This window comes from Chrysemys picta, chromosome 1, assembly GCF_011386835.1.
Source record: "Chrysemys picta bellii isolate R12L10 chromosome 1, ASM1138683v2, whole genome shotgun sequence".
In the NCBI taxonomy this organism is placed as follows: Eukaryota; Metazoa; Chordata; order Testudines; family Emydidae; genus Chrysemys; species Chrysemys picta.
Window position 1 is genome coordinate 150,397,166 of NC_088791.1, and position 16,644 is coordinate 150,413,809.

A 16,644-nucleotide genomic window follows, 5' to 3' on the forward strand; every position below is an offset into this window, starting at 1 on the left:
AAATCTATTGTAATGAAGGAAAAGAGGGTACAAGTTCAACTGTAAAAAAAAAGTCTTTGAAGTCACCTTAAAAAGAAAATGATGTTGTCTTTTCTTAAGTCACTAATGGTTATTAGACCTCAAACTTGCCATGGACTAAGCTCTCAGTGGAGCACTTGTGCTTAGAATCATAGACTATCAGGGTTGGAAGGGATCTCAGGAGGTCATCTAGTCCAACCCCCCGGCTCAAAGCAGGACCAATCCCCAGACAGATTTTTGCCCCAGATCCCTAAACGGCCTCTCAAGGATTGAACTCACAACCCTGGGTTTAGCAGGCCAATGCTCAAACGACAGAGCTCCTCCCCTGCTTATGACAGGTTAGGTAAGGCAAATCACTAATAAAGGAGTTCTGTGCAATTGATGTGTTGGCCATGTAGGGGACTTCCCACTGGCCACTTTCAGTCATGAGCATCTGTACAATAACAAACCAGCATCTATCCTACAGAAGGGGCAATATATACTGTAGAACTCACTTGCAGCTTCCTGAGACTTCTTATAAACTATGAGAGAGGGAAGGATGGAAGACTCTAAAACATTAAAGGAATAACTTTGAAAGGCATTTTAAGCAAAACGAGATTATTTTATAAACTGGGAAAACTATTAATCTAATTCTCCCTAAAGGAATGCTTTATGGGGCATCATATCCAGGGGCCAGTTATTTAACTATAGGCATTAAAGGGGCACTTACAAAAATTCTTTCCCTGTGTTATCCATTGCACATTCAATAATTCATGCAAAGAATTTAACAAATCTAATTTGTGTCTAGCAATTTATGGAGTTTGTTTACTTATCAGCTTGCACACTGAAAGCAGAGTGGCCACTTTCACCTTCTGGTTTTAGGCCTTAGCACAGATGCTGGAGGGTTTCCATTGTTAAATAAGAGTGTATATAAAAACCCTTTTCAATTAAATTAAAAACATTCTACTCACAATAGGTTTTTTAAAATCTGCCTTTCTTATCCCTATACACACATACAGGGCTAAACTCTGATCTCTGTTATTCATGATTTATGTGGATAGAACTCTACTGACTTCAGTGGAGTCAGTCTCAAAGTCCCCTGGTGTAAATAAGAGCAAAACTTGCACACCACCCACTGTTTTAATAAACACAAATGGGCCAGATTCACCTCGGTTTAACTCCGGGGAAGTCAATGCAGCTATAACAGGAATGAATTTGGACTGAAAACTACATTTTGGGCCTTAAAGCCAGTGTTCCTTTAAGAAAAACAGAATATTTAAGGTTTTTAATTATTTCATTTAAGGTATGGTTCAACTCTGAAAAGCGACTGCGTAACAGTGCCCATAATCTCTTATTCCAACACACCCGACCCCTACGTGTATCAAGCTGCTCATGTGAGACAAAAATAAGTATGTTCTTCTCTTTACTCGTTACCTCTGCAGTGCCAGCACAACTACTGGAGAGTGAGCTGGAGTCTATTCTGGCTTGTGCACCACCAGCAGAATTGTTTCTCAAAACTGTTCCAAATGCACAGCCAAAACCTTCTATCAATTGTAGCTCTGAAACCCAAGGCAAAATGGGGTTGCACTGAAGGCAGTATTTGTTATTCACAGGCTTTGTTGCTGGTGATGATGTGCAAGCTGAAAAGCACCCAGCTTAGCTCTCAGATCCTAGTTTGAGTTTGCAGGGCTGGCAGTTGGAAAAAAAAAAAAACCTTTTACTTGTAAACAGAAGAGCAGGAGTACTTGTGGCACCTTAGAGACTAACAAATTTATTAGAGCGTAAGCTTTCGTGGACTACAGCCCACTTCTTCGGGCCGAAGAAGTGGGCTGTAGTCCACGAAAGTTTACGCTCTAATAAATTTGTTAGTCTCTAAGGTGCCACAAGTACTCCTGTTCTTCTTTTTGCGGATACAGACTAACACGGCTGCTACTCTGAAACTTGTAAACAGAGTAATTTGATCTGAAGTCATCAAGAGACAAATATAATATCCCAAGATGCCATTTTCACAGTCACTTTTCAGAGTAGAACTGCATTTTAAAAAGCACAATTAAATAAAAAAGTTGTCTAATATGCTTATGTATTCTCTCAAATAAGAATATTGAGAATTTTTAATTATCTTGTAACATTGCTTCAAAAACAATTACTAAAACGAATGGCTTTGGGATTGTCTAGTCCTCATTCCTGAAATCCATGCACTCCCTACAGCCACAGGTTTAAACCCCAGTAGGAATCAAACCAACTCTTTGTCCTTCCAAGGTAGATACATTGAATATCGTGCAGTTTATGCTAGCTGGTGAGAAGGGAGCCCAGAACTTGAAGTTCTGAAAAGATGTGAAGATCCCCTGATTTCTGTTGTTGCTGAGCTCTGACTGGCCACCTTCTACCCCACAGGTGGCTGCATGTCAGGGATGCTTCATGTATATAGTCTCAGTCATAAGAAGTGAACAAAAATGGCAGATATCAGCCCTCTCTGTTGAGACTGTTAGGTACCTGGATTTGACACCATATTGTCCTGCACAGGCCACCTGTTATCCTCCTGCACCATGATCACATGAACAGAAAATGTATCCTTCCTCTAAGCCCCTAAATAGACATTCCTGTCTCCATCCCATCTCCTTGTGCCCTACAGGCGCATGTGTACATTACAGTACATACACGACTCACAGGTGAGCGTGATTCTCCACTTGCAGGCCCCTGCTTTCTGGCTAAGCAGAGACAACGACCAGGGTGCTGCCATGCCTATGAAACTGTGCGTTGCCGACCTGATGCCCCTTCACCCTGCCACCCACAGGAAAGCACAAGAAGCTGTCCCAGTGGAATCACTAAGAAGAGTGCTACCAGCAGTAACCATAAAAGGAGCTATCAGCAACAGCTGACAGAACGCTATCAGCATTTCCAGTACCCGGATGCTAGTCACCAGAACTAGAACCGCTGCCAGTGTCCAAATCCATTAGTGCTGGAAGGTGGGGGAAGGGAGGTAAGCAGCAAGGAAAAGGAATGAGCAGAGAGAAGACTGGCGACAACTGAGGAAGGAAGAGGAGAAAGACCAGGGGGACTTCTGATGTCCCTGTGACAGTTCCCTCGCTTGAGGTAACTACATGATGTGGCAGGTCCCCTCATTTATTCCTATGGCATAGCACATCTTATAACCACACCAGGACCAGCGCACTCTAGGACCCTTCCAGTACCTACCCCATATTGTCTTGCCCTGCTTCTGGGAGCAGGGGCTTCTGTGTAATTTCCAAACATGGGGCACTGCATTCACTGGGTTGGGGTTCAGAGGACTGGCTGAACAAGTGCCGTTGCAATTCTTGTGGCAAGAGACTTTTTAAGACTACATCAGTTCAGCCAAGTCTGAATGACAGACTTCATCCCAGGTGCTGCAACTGAATGGTACAGCCACCACCTGCAGAACACTTGGGACAGCAGCTGCAAGTGGACACGAGCAGCTGTACAGATGAGAGAAGCTCAGTGTATTCAAACCAATGGTTTGTTTGGAATGCCTGGTTTGCAAAGGGCAGACAGAGCCACAAAGGGAGCTTCCTACCCAGAGGAAGGATAGAGGAGAGCAGGACAAAATCCTCTGGCTTTTGGGAGTATAACAAATAAAAGTCGAGGTATGACTTTTACTGTAAAAATATACAATCCTTCCATTCCTTTCTCTCTCTTCTTTTTCCTCCCCTATTTAATCCCCCCCCCCCCAAAATCAAACAAATAACGCTAAGAACCTTGGCTATAGCTGCCCCAATCAACTCCTTTCCCCGATCAATCTAATCCCAGACTTCCATTCATCTAACAAAGCTTAATCCCATGCCTAAAGGATCAATTAAGTTACATTACATACACCTTGGGGGGAAAAAAATGCTTTTCTCTCTTCAACAAACTTCTACAGCATGTCCTGACATTAAGGCCAATTTCTAACTTGTTTTAAACCCTCTGCACAGCCTCCGAAACCAGAGAATCTTTGTCCCCATTTTACAGATGGAGAAGTTTAGACAGAGAGAAGCCAGGTGACATGCCCAGCATAACGTAGAGCTAGGAACAGAAGGTAAGAGTCCTGACTCCCAGTCCCGTGCTCTAACCATTAATAACACTGCTTGCTTTGTCACATTGCTGTAGCTAAAACTGAGATGGTACTTGTACTACAGCATTGTACTAGCATCACACGAGCTAAAACGGAGGTTGTACTTACATTTTTCCAAACCCATTTTCATGCAGAAATAACCGACAGGTTGTCAGACTGCAAACTAAATATTTGGCTTGCACAGCCCCCAGCAATAAACACAACTTTTCAACACCCACTGGTAATACATGAACACACCTGCCACCTGGAAGCAGAACCCTGTACCCCTCCCCCATTCAGGGAGACATAACCAGTTAGCAGACCTCTGAAGTCAGCACATTTTCCATGTTCCCGCGCTGCATGGAACACTCGGAAGCAACAGATAAAGAGAGTATTAAACCACCAGAGAGAGAGAAAAATTATAAAGCATAGTCAAGGTCTGACTCTAGAGCCACTGATCCAGCAAATTCAGAGTTAAGGCTTCAAATCTGTTCCAAGATCCAGGGCCAGGGGACTCATCATCAGTACTATTGGATTCATTTTTAATCAGTGACTGAGAATTCCTTTCTCCTTCAGAATTTAAATTCAGAAGTAACAAGCCGACTAATGCAGGGTTCCACCATAAAGCACAATATTGGCAAATGGAAAGGAGCCAATCAGTGTGTGACCCAAAACTGGGAAAAGTGCAGAAATTAATAATGAAAGACAGACAAAGCCTCATTTGCTGTATATATACACAGTACCACTGAAATGCATTCATCTCTGAGGAGGAAAACGGCCGGCAAGAAGGGCACTGGTGTGGAAAGTATTGATCAAAGACAATGGGACAAACACCTGCTCTTTAAAACTTCCATGGCACTCAATGTACATGCAGGAGACAGGAGCTTGGGTGTGAAAGTCTCACCTGAAAAAAACACCCACAGCAAAGTGCATGGGGCTCAATTTAGCTACATTTTTGGGGCATACTCACTGCAAGTTTGGGACACATCTATACACACCTCATTTTTATACCCCTCAGCCATTCCCTCAGACCGCCTTAATGGAGGGGTGTGAAGAAGAGACTTTCAGAGGTGGGGATGGGACCTGGCCATCTTTAAGGTACAGGGGAAAATGTGTGTGGGAGGAGGCAGTCAGGCACTCTTACTGAACCCTTCCCTTAATAGAAAAACAAAGCATAACTTTAAAAGCAGTAAGAGAAAATATATATATAATTATCCCATGGCACTCACTGCTGCAGGATGCTGTTGAAGCAAACAGCTTAGTAAAATTGTAATGAAGGATTAAATAGTTGTATGAATGAGGACATTTGTAGTTATGCTAGCAAGGATGGAAAAAATTACAGGAGCCATCAGTCTTCATGCCTCAGGGCGTAAACTGATCAACAGCCAACAGTCAGGAAGAAATTTCTCACCAAGAGTATAGGGTTACACAATTACCCAGCGGCACAGTGGGTTCTTCGGCCTCCTTTGTAATATGGCATTAGTATCTGTCAAAGGCAGGATACAGGACTACAGACAGCATTGGTTTGTTCTGGTAAGACAAGGAGAAAGAACTGCAGAGCTGGTCTGTTCTAGAACAAGAGTTCTGACTAGTTGGATCATTGGTCTATTTTGGTCTTACTATTCCTATGTTTCTCAATCATAAAAGGAAGGGGACAGCAATGCTCAAGTCTCATCCAGCATGTGAGATTTAAAATAAAGAAGCTGGCAGGAATTACTAAACTAAGAACGTTACCCAAAAGCCATTTGGCTTTGTCATCCGAGAGCTGGAAACAGTTTAAGCTTGATACCCAAAATAGCATTTCTATACATAATAATGACACAGTTATAAGGTCTGATATCTCACATCCTACCAGGGCTAGAAACAAAAGCCTTATACACTAATAGGAATGAGTAATTCCCCGTTCATCTCACTGGTATAAAACAACTGCTTCTATACCTGATGAGTTATGAGATCTTAGACCTCAAATGTGCCACTAGTCCAGGGTTGAATATCACCCACCCTCGGCCTCAAGATAGAATAATTTTGGGGGAAATTAAAAAAAACACAACAGTTTTATAAATGGCATTTCTGAAGCAGCTCAGAAGTTGGACTGTTGGATTAGCAGGCAGAGTGCACATGAGCCAATTTATTGCCACTGTATGTGTATATAAACACACAATTCTTGAATTGCTAAATTCTGTGGAATGAAGACAAACAACTGTACATACATACAGTATCACTGAAACGCAGCCACCATTGAAGAGCAGACATGCAGCCCTCTAGTTGACAGCCCACTGCATGAAAATGCAGAGGGAAATTTCAGCTAGGAGCACTGAGGATTTAAATATTGTGAGTTATGTGAGTGGAGGGGAAAAAAGGTTATTTTTAAAGCCACTTGTATGACAAAAAAAGATTCTGACCTCGGATACTGTGTGCTAATTTCAGCCAGTGGCAATTTTTTTATGGTCAAGTTAACTACTGAAAAAATCAGGGTTTACTACAAACTCTGAGAAGCCCCAAATATTCTCACCAAGCCTCTCACACAAAAGACACATGACCTAGTGGCCCACATACAGGACTGGGAGCCAGGAACTTCCGATGTTCTAGCTCTTCCACTGACTTGCTGTGATACCTTGACCAAATCACTTCACCTCTCTGGGCCTGAATTTCCTCATCTGTAAAACAGGGATTATTCTTTGCCTTGCAGGGGGGTAGTTAATGTTTGTACAGCACTACATACAGTAAAAGCTGTGTTATCTGGCCCTGTACCAACCGGAAAGCTCCATAAACCAGCATTTCTAATCTTCACAGAAAGTCTGGTTTATAGTCCAGTTGGTGGGGGCCAGCAGACTCCCTACCTGGCTCCCTGGAAGCAGCAACATGTCCCTGCTGCTCCGAGGCAGAGGAATGGCCACGAGGGGTTTGGCATGCGGAAGGGGGTATGGGGCTGCAGCGCGGGTGCTAGGAGGGAATTTGGGTGCGGGAGGGGGCTTGGGGAAGGGAGTTGAGGCGTGGGATGGGTTTTGGGGTGCCAGATCTGGGGGGCGCTCACCTTGGGCAGCTTCCCGCAAGCGACAACCTGTCCCGGCTGCTCCTAGGCGGAGGCGCAGCAGTCGGCTCTGCGCGCTGCCTCCGCCCACAGGCAGCCCCTGCAGCTCCCATTGGCCGCAGTTCCCGGCCAATGGGAGCTGCAGAGCCAGCGCTCAGGGCGGGGTGGGGGCAGTGCGCAGAGCCACCTGCCATGCCTCCACCAAGGAACAGCAGGGACAGATTGCCGTTTGTGGGGAGCCGCCCGAGGTGAACCAGAGCCCCCCCAGATCAGCACCCTGAAACCCAGCCCCAATCCCCAGCCCCGAGCCCCCTCCCGCACCCAAACTCCTTCCCTCTTAGTTAACTGGCATTCTTCACTTACTGGTACTCCCAATTCCCCAACATACTGGGTAAAAAAGCTTTTACTGTAACTGCTCATTGTTTTTACAAGATTTTCTTAAACAAACAAAAGCAGCGTTTCTCCTGTCCGTGCCTGTTTACCAAGTACAATTTTTAATATAAAAGGTAATTCAATCAGTACAACGCATAAAACAAAGCAGAAATCACTAGGATTTTTACCAATCAGAAAGATGGAAATTTTCAAAGCTGTTTCAAATTCTAGTATGTGCGTCTGTGTTTGATGTTAAATTTACCTGTAATATATCTAAAAAATCAGAATTTACCTTGCAGCAACTTTGAATGTCCCTGCTTTCTTGTGCAATGAAATGAGAGATGAACTGCCCGAGTCCTATTCCATGTCATTAGGCTAGAATTCATGCTGGAGAGTATCAGTGCAATGGCAACTTCTAGCAACTGCCAATTCACACTTATGGAGACAGTGAAATTGTGACAGGTATTTTTAAAAGCTGTTCTGAACATTTAATTTGTGTATGGGAGCCTGTATATACACAGTCACACATGCCATTGCTCGGATATACATTGCTTATACACCGCTACCTCGATATAACGCGACCCGATATAACACAAATTCGGATGTAAAGCAGTGCTCCGGGGGGGCGGGGCTGCGCACTCCGGTGGATCAAAGCAAGTTCAATTTAACGTGGTTTCACCTATAACACGGTAAGATTTTTTGGTTCCCGAGGACAGCGTTATATCGAGGTAGAGGTGTGTGTATGTATATGTATTATATATATATTTTCTGTGGGATCTAGATAGCAAATATTTAACTACGTAAGACACTATAACTAATCATCTTGCCCTGGGAGGTTATGAATGCCTCCTGCCAGGTGCAAGTGCCTTCAACTCTCATTGACTTTGATGGAAGTAAGCATTCAGGACCCTACAAAAGCATATGGGAGGGGGAAGGGGGGAATCTCACCCAAGAAAAATACAACAGGCCACGCTGACTCATTCTCAGTGTAACTCCACTGAAGTGATTAATTAAACCCAGGGACTGATTTAGCCTACTGAGTTTACCTGCATGCTCCTTTAAAGACATTCCCAGACCATGAGATCCATTGACACTTTTGTTTTAAATCAACAATTCTGAACCTGCACCCACAGGCACATGCAGCAGTAGCATGTACTGTAACAGTCAGCCAGACCTCCTGGCTTTTACAAGCCAGGTTGCATAATGCATACTGTCTACTTCTCACCAGAAGTCTCTGCTTCCGCTTGCAAAATGTTCAGTCCAAAAAGTCAAACAGGCCTGGAAATGACTTAGTAGAATGCACATGCCCCATTAAAGATGTCAGGAAACCTTTCACGAGGCATTGTGATGTCTAATGAATGATTTAGCCAAGTCAAATGATTGAAGATTCACCTATTTAAAAAAATGCACCTGTTAACAAGTTTCACACTGTAAAATGGTTGGGGAAGGAGGGGGAAGGAATATGCTCCCCCACCCCAAGAGGGGAGCATAGAGCAACAGATCTGGTGGTGGGGAGTATTGTTCAGAAAAGCCAGTGCTGGGGGTTGAGTAAGTTCTCCAAGGAGACTAATCGGGGGGAAGGCTGCTCATGTGGCATCATCACCCCCCCCCCCCCTTCGCCTGTGGGAGCTCTCTGAGCAAGTCAGAACCATGGAGGTCAGCATTAAATTGTACCAGTTCCCCAATCATGCTCTGGAAGCCCTACGCCTATCATGAAAGTCACCCAGAAGGCCACGGTACCTGTGCTTCGTGAAGAGCTAGAAGAAAGTAGGGAGAGACACAGAGACGTGTGGAGACACAGGCTCACCACACACATGGCCCATGAGGGAACTCCCAAAAGTTGTGGAGATGGGTTGGGTTTGAGGGGCTCAAACTTCTGCTGTAACTGAGAGCAGAATTTGATCCCTGTCTTGTCTGTCTCTGTTAAGCACTAAGCAGTTTATAATGCTATGTTAACAACAACACTCAGCTTACTAAAAGTAAAAGAAGTTTAGAGTACTAGGAACAGAGTTTTCTAATCACTTTTTAAAAAATATAACGTTATCCCCTTTAAAAAAATATTAACCTCTACTTGACTGGGGGCGATGGGGCATATTATTTAATCTTTATAGATATTACAGTAGGGCCCCAAATGTGCTAGACACTTTACAAAAATGTAAGTGGTGCTGAATCTGCTATAACATAAGGCAGCTCTCAATGGGTTGCTCTGCAGCCCAGAGTGATCAGAGTACACAGCATTCCAGCTATCCTTTAAGCCGCCCCTCCCTCCCTCCCACCCTATGCGTGGGGCTGTGCAGGAAGGGGGACCCAGAGCTACTGTCCAGAGGTATTTCTCTGGAGCCAGCTAAGTTGGCTTTGCAGCCTCTTTGTCATAGAGCAGAACAGGGTAGCAGGCCTCAGGCCTGGGAAAAGAAATATATTCAAGTACAATGAAAAAAAAAAAAACATTACTGCAGAATTAAGGTTGCAAGATCAGGGAATAAAAAGTCAGATTCCAAGCATTCAAGTAGTTCCTGCAACCTTAACTCAGCCCTCCCATATATTAATAGTCTGCACTAATTCCATAACATTAAGGTTCACATTTAACAAGGGAAAGAGGGAGTGGGCTGAGAATTGGCCAAAATTTTAAAATTTGGGTTCTTGCACCTTAATCTGCATTTAGGGACTTGAGTAAAAGTGGCTTGATTTCCGGAAGAGCTGAGCTCCCCCAGCTTCTCATAGTATCTGCTCCTTTGAATACCAGGCTACATTTATTTCGGTCCCTTAGTGTGCATTTAGATACCTAAACTGAGTTTAGGCCATAAATACACAACAGTAATGCTGGCTGATTTAATACTGCCAGAGCGATCTTAGTTTTCAGATTGTCCTGATTTCTGGGCATAGAACGTGGGACCACAAGGTACTTAGGTTCTTATGTCTGGGGTCTGGGTGCCCACATCCTAATTTTGGCTATACTGTGATCCACAAAACTGCTGCTGAACACTGCATAAACTCACTCAGCATCTAAGTTTTTCAGCGCAACATTTCCCTCAGTATTTGCGTTACTGCAAGCCTCTGGGCATGCACACTGCTGCCTCCTTCAAGGTGTCTGGACACCTGTCTCCCACCTAAGCCCCAGAGCAATTCACAAATCAGGGGAAGACAAGCATTTGGCCAACTAATTTACATGGGGGCGCAATCTGGGAGGAGGCGGCGGCAGCAGCAGCAAACCACCTTATAACTTTTAGTCCATCACTACAGCACTTGCCTAGGATATGGTAGACCCAGTACAATTCTCCCCTCTCTGTCAGCAGGGGAGAAGAGATGGGGAAGACTCATCTTCAAATCCTAAGAGAGTGCTCTAACCACTAGGATCCAAGGTAGTCTGATCTGAGGCTCCCTCAATCTCTCCTGTTGAAGCTGCTGTACTCTGGATAAATAATGAAAAAATGAGTGGAGCAGGGACACTGGAGCCAGAGTCTCCCACCGTGGTGCCCTAACCACTGGACTAAAGACTCATTCCCATTTTCTCTCTGTCTAGTCCAATGACTATTTAAGTATTTATCCACAGTGGAACAGTCATTGGGCCAGAGAGAGCACGCATGGGAATGACTCGGGAGTCCAGTGTTTAGGGCAAGTTTGAAGATTCAAAGTTCAGCTGTTTTGAGTTTTACACACCCACACAAAAATAGTTTGGTTTTACCCTCTCCTAAATCCAAAACACTGGATAGGATTTTACTCAAACTTTATTAAAAAACAAACAAAAAATCTTCCAAGAATTTCAGCCCAAAAGGTAAAAGTAAGAAAACAATGCATTAGACTAATTTATACCAGTATACCAATGTCATTACACCAGTGCAAACATTTCCCTCCTAATGTCCGGTTCAGGCTAGAAAGCTGATCAACTGACCAGTCAATTGACGTATTATTTGACCACCATCAAATACTCCAGCAAGAATGCCCTGATGTAGGCCCAATGTGTCTTTTTGATTGCCATCTGTTAGCAAGCCTACTTAAAAGTCTTGATCATTTACTTTACTACATGCTAATCCCACCTGTTGGGGGAAAAGGGCAAACTAATTAAAAGTTAAGCCTCTTGATTGGCTAGAATCTTCCAGAACCAATATTGTATGTATCTCGATCCTTATGTGTAAACAGACCATCAATGTACATGGCAATTTACAATGCACATGAAATAAAACAGAGTCCCTGCCCCCAAGAGATTACAATCTAAACTGACTAGACCAGCATACAGAAATTAACTCAGAAGGGACTGGGGAAGAGAGAAGAGGGTTCATGGTCATTAAACCTTTTCCCCCAGCACAAAGAGAAAGAAGCACAGCCATTAAGCTACTTGAATGCCTATTGCCTACCTAGAAAAAGTGGATTTAAACATGACTTTTTCTTTTATAGTTGTTCTGTGTTTGTTTTATTTAATTTCAATTTTTTTCTTTTGTAACTGTTCAATCTTGAGTAATGTTCACATTTAAATGCTAACCTAACATTGCTAAAAAAGGTAATAATAATTATTCCTTTACTTTTTATAACTTCATTTCATTGTGTTTTGCATTTTTCTGAGTTAAAACAACTCAGTTAACTAACTTGGTTTTTGCAATTACACATAAGTATCTATCTAAGGCTAAGCCTATTTGAGACCATAAAGTCTTACTTGGTTACTATTTTAATAAATTAGTGCTATAAAATATGTCTATATCTGACATATTTTGACAATATTTGACCAGTTAATTGGCAAATTATTTTTGGACTGGTCAAATGCCCAACCCTGGTCCTATCTACACTGAAACTACTTTGCAACCTTAGCTACAGCAAGATCCTATCAGTATCACTAGAAAAGTGATAGCTTGCAAATGCTATTCATCTAAAGAACTCAAGATGCTTCACAAGAACTAATTTACTCTCACAAAACCCCTGCTCAAGTAGGAAGGTAAATATTATCCCTTTTTTACAGATGGGAAAACTGAGACACAGAGAAGGTAAGGCCCAAATTTGAAAAATTATCAATTTTGGGTGCTCAACTTGAGACAATTTGGACCTTGTTTTCAAAAGCACTGGGGCAATGCCTGCAGAAGTCAGTGAGAACTGTGGTGGCTCAGCCTTTCTGAAAAAATTAGGCCCCACGGCTAGCATCCATGAAGGGACTTAGGCATTGCAACACTGAGTGTCATGGTGCCTAACTTTTAAGCACTAAGAAAATCACAGGAACACCACTCAGATCCACAAAGCCAAGCTAAGCACCCAGGCTCACTACACAGTGAATGTGGAGAGACATGCACCACACAATGGGATCCACAAAAACCAGGACACTAGGTGCTGAGCTGCCTAAACTACTAATGGGAGATGCTGATGATAGGGGGGTGTGGTAAGCCTGCCCCTCTCTGAGATAGGCATCTCCCAGATGGATGCCCTAACCACTGGACTGCAGAGTCATTCTCCCCTCTCCCTCTGGCTGGGCGAGTCAGTCATTGGCCCAGACAGTGAGAGAATGGCTCTGCAAACCAGTGGTTAGAGCACCCATGTGGGAGATGGAAGACCCCGTGTCTCCAATCACTCTTTCATTATTTATCTGCAGTGGAACAGCTTCAAAAGGAGAGACTGAGGGAGCCCCACACCAGACTATCCCAGAGCACCTCTCCTGAGATGATGAGACCCCTGTTCAAATCCTATCTCCCCCTCTAGCAGAGAGGTGGGAATTGAACCTGAGTCTCCCACATCCTAGGCAAGTGCTCTAAGCCAGTGGTCCCCAACGCGGTGCCCGTGGGCACCATGGTGCCTGCTGGGGCATCTATGTGCACCCACCTGCTGACAAGGGAGCACCCTGCCGCCGAGGGGCGCGGCCATCGGACAAGCAGCCGCCGAAATGCTGCCGAAAAGCGGCAATGCCAAGAAGCGTCGCTACCGAAATGCCACCGAGAAGCAGCGGAATTTCAGCGGCAACACTTCTTGACATTGCCCGCCACACTGAAAGGTTGGGGACCACTGCTCTAAGCACGGGGCTAAAAGTTAGGAGGAGGATGGCAGTGCCACCACCTCCTTCTCCAGACTGTTTTTAAATAGGCCCCAATCCATCAGGTGGCCTCTGAGCATGCCTGCTAGATTGGGCCCCACAGGCAACTTAGGCAGCTGAATGCCTGTATTCTCCTGTATGAGAAGGGTAGTCGTGTTAGTCTGGATCTGTAAAAAGTGACAGAGTCCTGTAGCACCTTATAAATTAACAGACATATTGGAGCATAAGCTTTCGTGGGTAAATACCCACTTCGTCAGAGGCATGCTTTCACTCATGAAAGCTTATGCTCCAATACGTCTGTTAGTCTATAAGGTGCTACAGGACTCTTTGTCGCTGTATTCTCCTGGTCTATGAAACAGGTCTATGTTTAGGCAGGAGATAGGCGCCTGGACACCTAGAGAGAGACACCAATGCACATGCCCTGAGACAGAAACATAGGCTCCTAGGGAACTTTTTCCCAGAAAACTTAGGCACCGAGCGAGTTTAGGCACCTAAGAGTTTATCAGCAGTTTTGTAGACTTAGGCACGTAAGTACTTTGTGGATCCCTCCCAAAGTGCCTCAAATTAGGCACCCAATGTTGCTAGCCACTACTAAAAGGGTCTACCCAATTGGTTTTCATAAGCGTACAGACTGAGTCAGTGTCAAAGCAAAGAATAAAAACCAGCAGTGCTGACTCCTAGTCCCCAGCTCTCGTCAGTGGGCAGCACTCCCATCCTATATGCTGGTTTGGGCTGCAAAATGAAAATTGACAGCCGCTTGAGAACAAGACACAGAGCAGAAATGTCCACATCTTAGAGAATCCCAATATGATCAGGGCCTACAGGTACTGGGTAAAACCCTGGGTTCAAAAAAGTCAATGGCAAAACCCCATTGACGTCAGTAGGGTCAGGATTTTACCCGTTGGGTATTGATAGGGCCAGATAGTATGGTGCTTTGTGTGAAGGTCTGTTTTAGAGTAACACTTAAAGAAACTTCCTAGAGTGGGGAGTAAGAGGCACCAACAAAGAAACTTGAATAGACATAAAGATCAAGAATTTTAGGGAGACCAGAATGGGAATCAAGAGGCTTGGCTTCTATTTCCTGTTCTGCCACTGACACGCTGTGTGATCTTGGACCCGCCCTTTCCCATCTCTGTACATCCGTTTCCCTATCCAAAAATTCCTGATGGCAGTAGGTACACAGTCCTCTGGGTTGGCCACTAAGATGAGGTCTTCTCTCTTAGAACTTCACAATCCACCACTTTGGAGTACGGACATCTCATTCATTCATGTATAGTCATCACAAATGGGAGCGATATGAGGGGCCTGCTGTTCACATCCAAAAATCATGCACAAGAGCTATCATACACTGAAAACAAAGCTATCCTTGTTTCAGTTGAATATTCATTGTTAAAGCGACCCCAGAATAGTTAACATGCAGCCTCATATAATAAGCAGAGTCGTCATCTTAACTGCCACTCCACATAATGGAGGATAATCAATACATGGCTTTCTTAGAGGAGTACAGGGAAGTGCATTGCACACTTCCCACCTTCAGGAGAATGGGGTCTCATCACAAGTTTTATGGGCTTAGATTAATTATGTTTCAACATTTATGATATGTGGCTCTGACCAGTTCTATATATCCCATGTCCTACTCAATCTATCATATTGTCCTTGATCATTTAAAATGCTGGGCAGCGTTCTAAAAAACACCAACCCCAAACACGAGCCCAAATGAAGGTTGTCATTTGGTGTTTAAAATCCAAACACTAACTTTGCAAACAGCACATCTCTCATCTATTTTCCAAGCACCCCCCTATCCTTGGGGTGTCTGAAATCCAGAGCTGGAGCTCAATTTTGCAACTTAAACCTATCTCCAGAAGAGCTGCTGGAAATAAAGTTTAAAAAAAATCTCATCAGCCCTGCTGCAACTGTGTGTTTCAAGGTTTCTTTTAGACAATGAGTACTTGGGCCAGAAAGAGGGGCAACATTGGACTTACTGGTCCCCCTCAGAAGTAGCAGCCTTTCCTCTGGGGCAGTAATTCTTCCCACACACCCTGCAGCCCAGAGGCATCTAAAGAGTAACTCCCTGGGATAAGTGTACAGAATCTTCACACATTCCCAGTTTGGGTTTGTAGAAACCCCCCCCCCCAGAGCCACAAGCACCCCATTAACGGGGAGGAAAGCCCCACGCAGAAGCCCTAGAGATGCACTAAAACCAATCCTCCCCTCCCCCAACTCTCAGTTTAATGCATTTCAAACTCCCAGCAATTCGTGATTAAAGGAACAAAAGTTGCCTTGACAGAGCCATGGCGGAAAAGGGGGCGGGAAAAGGGAGCCAGGGCCTGAGGCTGGGGGTGAGAGAGATGGGGCTCACAGTGTGTTGGGGGGGAGGGCCCCAGGGGCTGGAGAAGGAGCAGTAGCTGGTACTCACACATCGAAGTGCGGATGGAGGAGGTAGTGGTGCAGCTCAGACATCAGCCAGGAGGAGGGTCCCCTTCACACAGCAGCAACAAAGAGCCACACTCCAGCCCCCTCCCCCAACACCAGCAGCTGCTGCTGCCGCTGCAGAGCCCGGGGTCCCTCCCCAGCCCTGGCAGCAGCAGGCACCGTGTTACCCAGGTGGCACGGGCGGGCAGCCTGCCTCCGGCTCCCCACCCCGCGGGGAGACTCGCCTAGCACCTACCCACCCTGCCACCACCCACCAGGGCCAAACAGGCGGGTGCAGCCACCTGCCCAGCAGGGCCAAGCTGCAGGGGCTTGGGGGTCAGCAGCTCCCCGGGGGGCAATGGGGAGGGGGCGGGAGAACCTAGCCCAGCCCCCCCACACTCCTCCTCTCGCCACCTTTCCCCGCGCTCGCCCGCTCCCTTTCCCCCCTCAGCTGCGGCGGCGGCGGCGGCTGCTGCTCCCCAGGAGAGACGTGGCAGTGAGGGCTGATGCTCTCATCACAGGGCGACAGCAGCGGCAGCAGCAGCCAGCCCAGGAAGGGAAAGGGGGGTGGCGGCCAGGGAGAGGAGCCATGTTGGTAGTGGCAAAGTCTGCTGTGGAGCGGCGCCCTCCCCTCCCCGCATGATACCCTCGCCTTTGGTGCCTGCTCTGCCCTCCTCCTCCCCCCTAGGGGGACCTGGAAAGCTACAGCAGGAGCTCAGCTCTCACTTGGGGAGAGGCAGTTTCCCAGCTCTCCTCCTTGTG

General features: G+C 45.5%; 1 protein-coding gene across 2 annotated transcripts in view; it reads right to left on the bottom strand.

Annotated features, from left to right (window-relative positions):
- TMEM39A (transmembrane protein 39A) overlaps positions 1-16,406 on the bottom strand; it is a 29,337-nt gene extending 12,931 nt beyond the window's left edge. The window contains exons 1-2 of one of the 2 annotated variants that reach the window (XM_065572971.1): positions 15,887-16,372; positions 8,692-8,858 (exon numbers count right to left, since the gene is read on the bottom strand). The gene's annotated coding sequence lies outside the window, so the exon portion shown is untranslated. Of the gene's footprint in view, positions 1-8,691; positions 8,859-15,886 lie in introns of both variants that reach the window. The other variant, XM_005292667.5, reaches the window with a different exon arrangement.
- Positions 16,407-16,644: the final 238 nt, after the last annotated feature.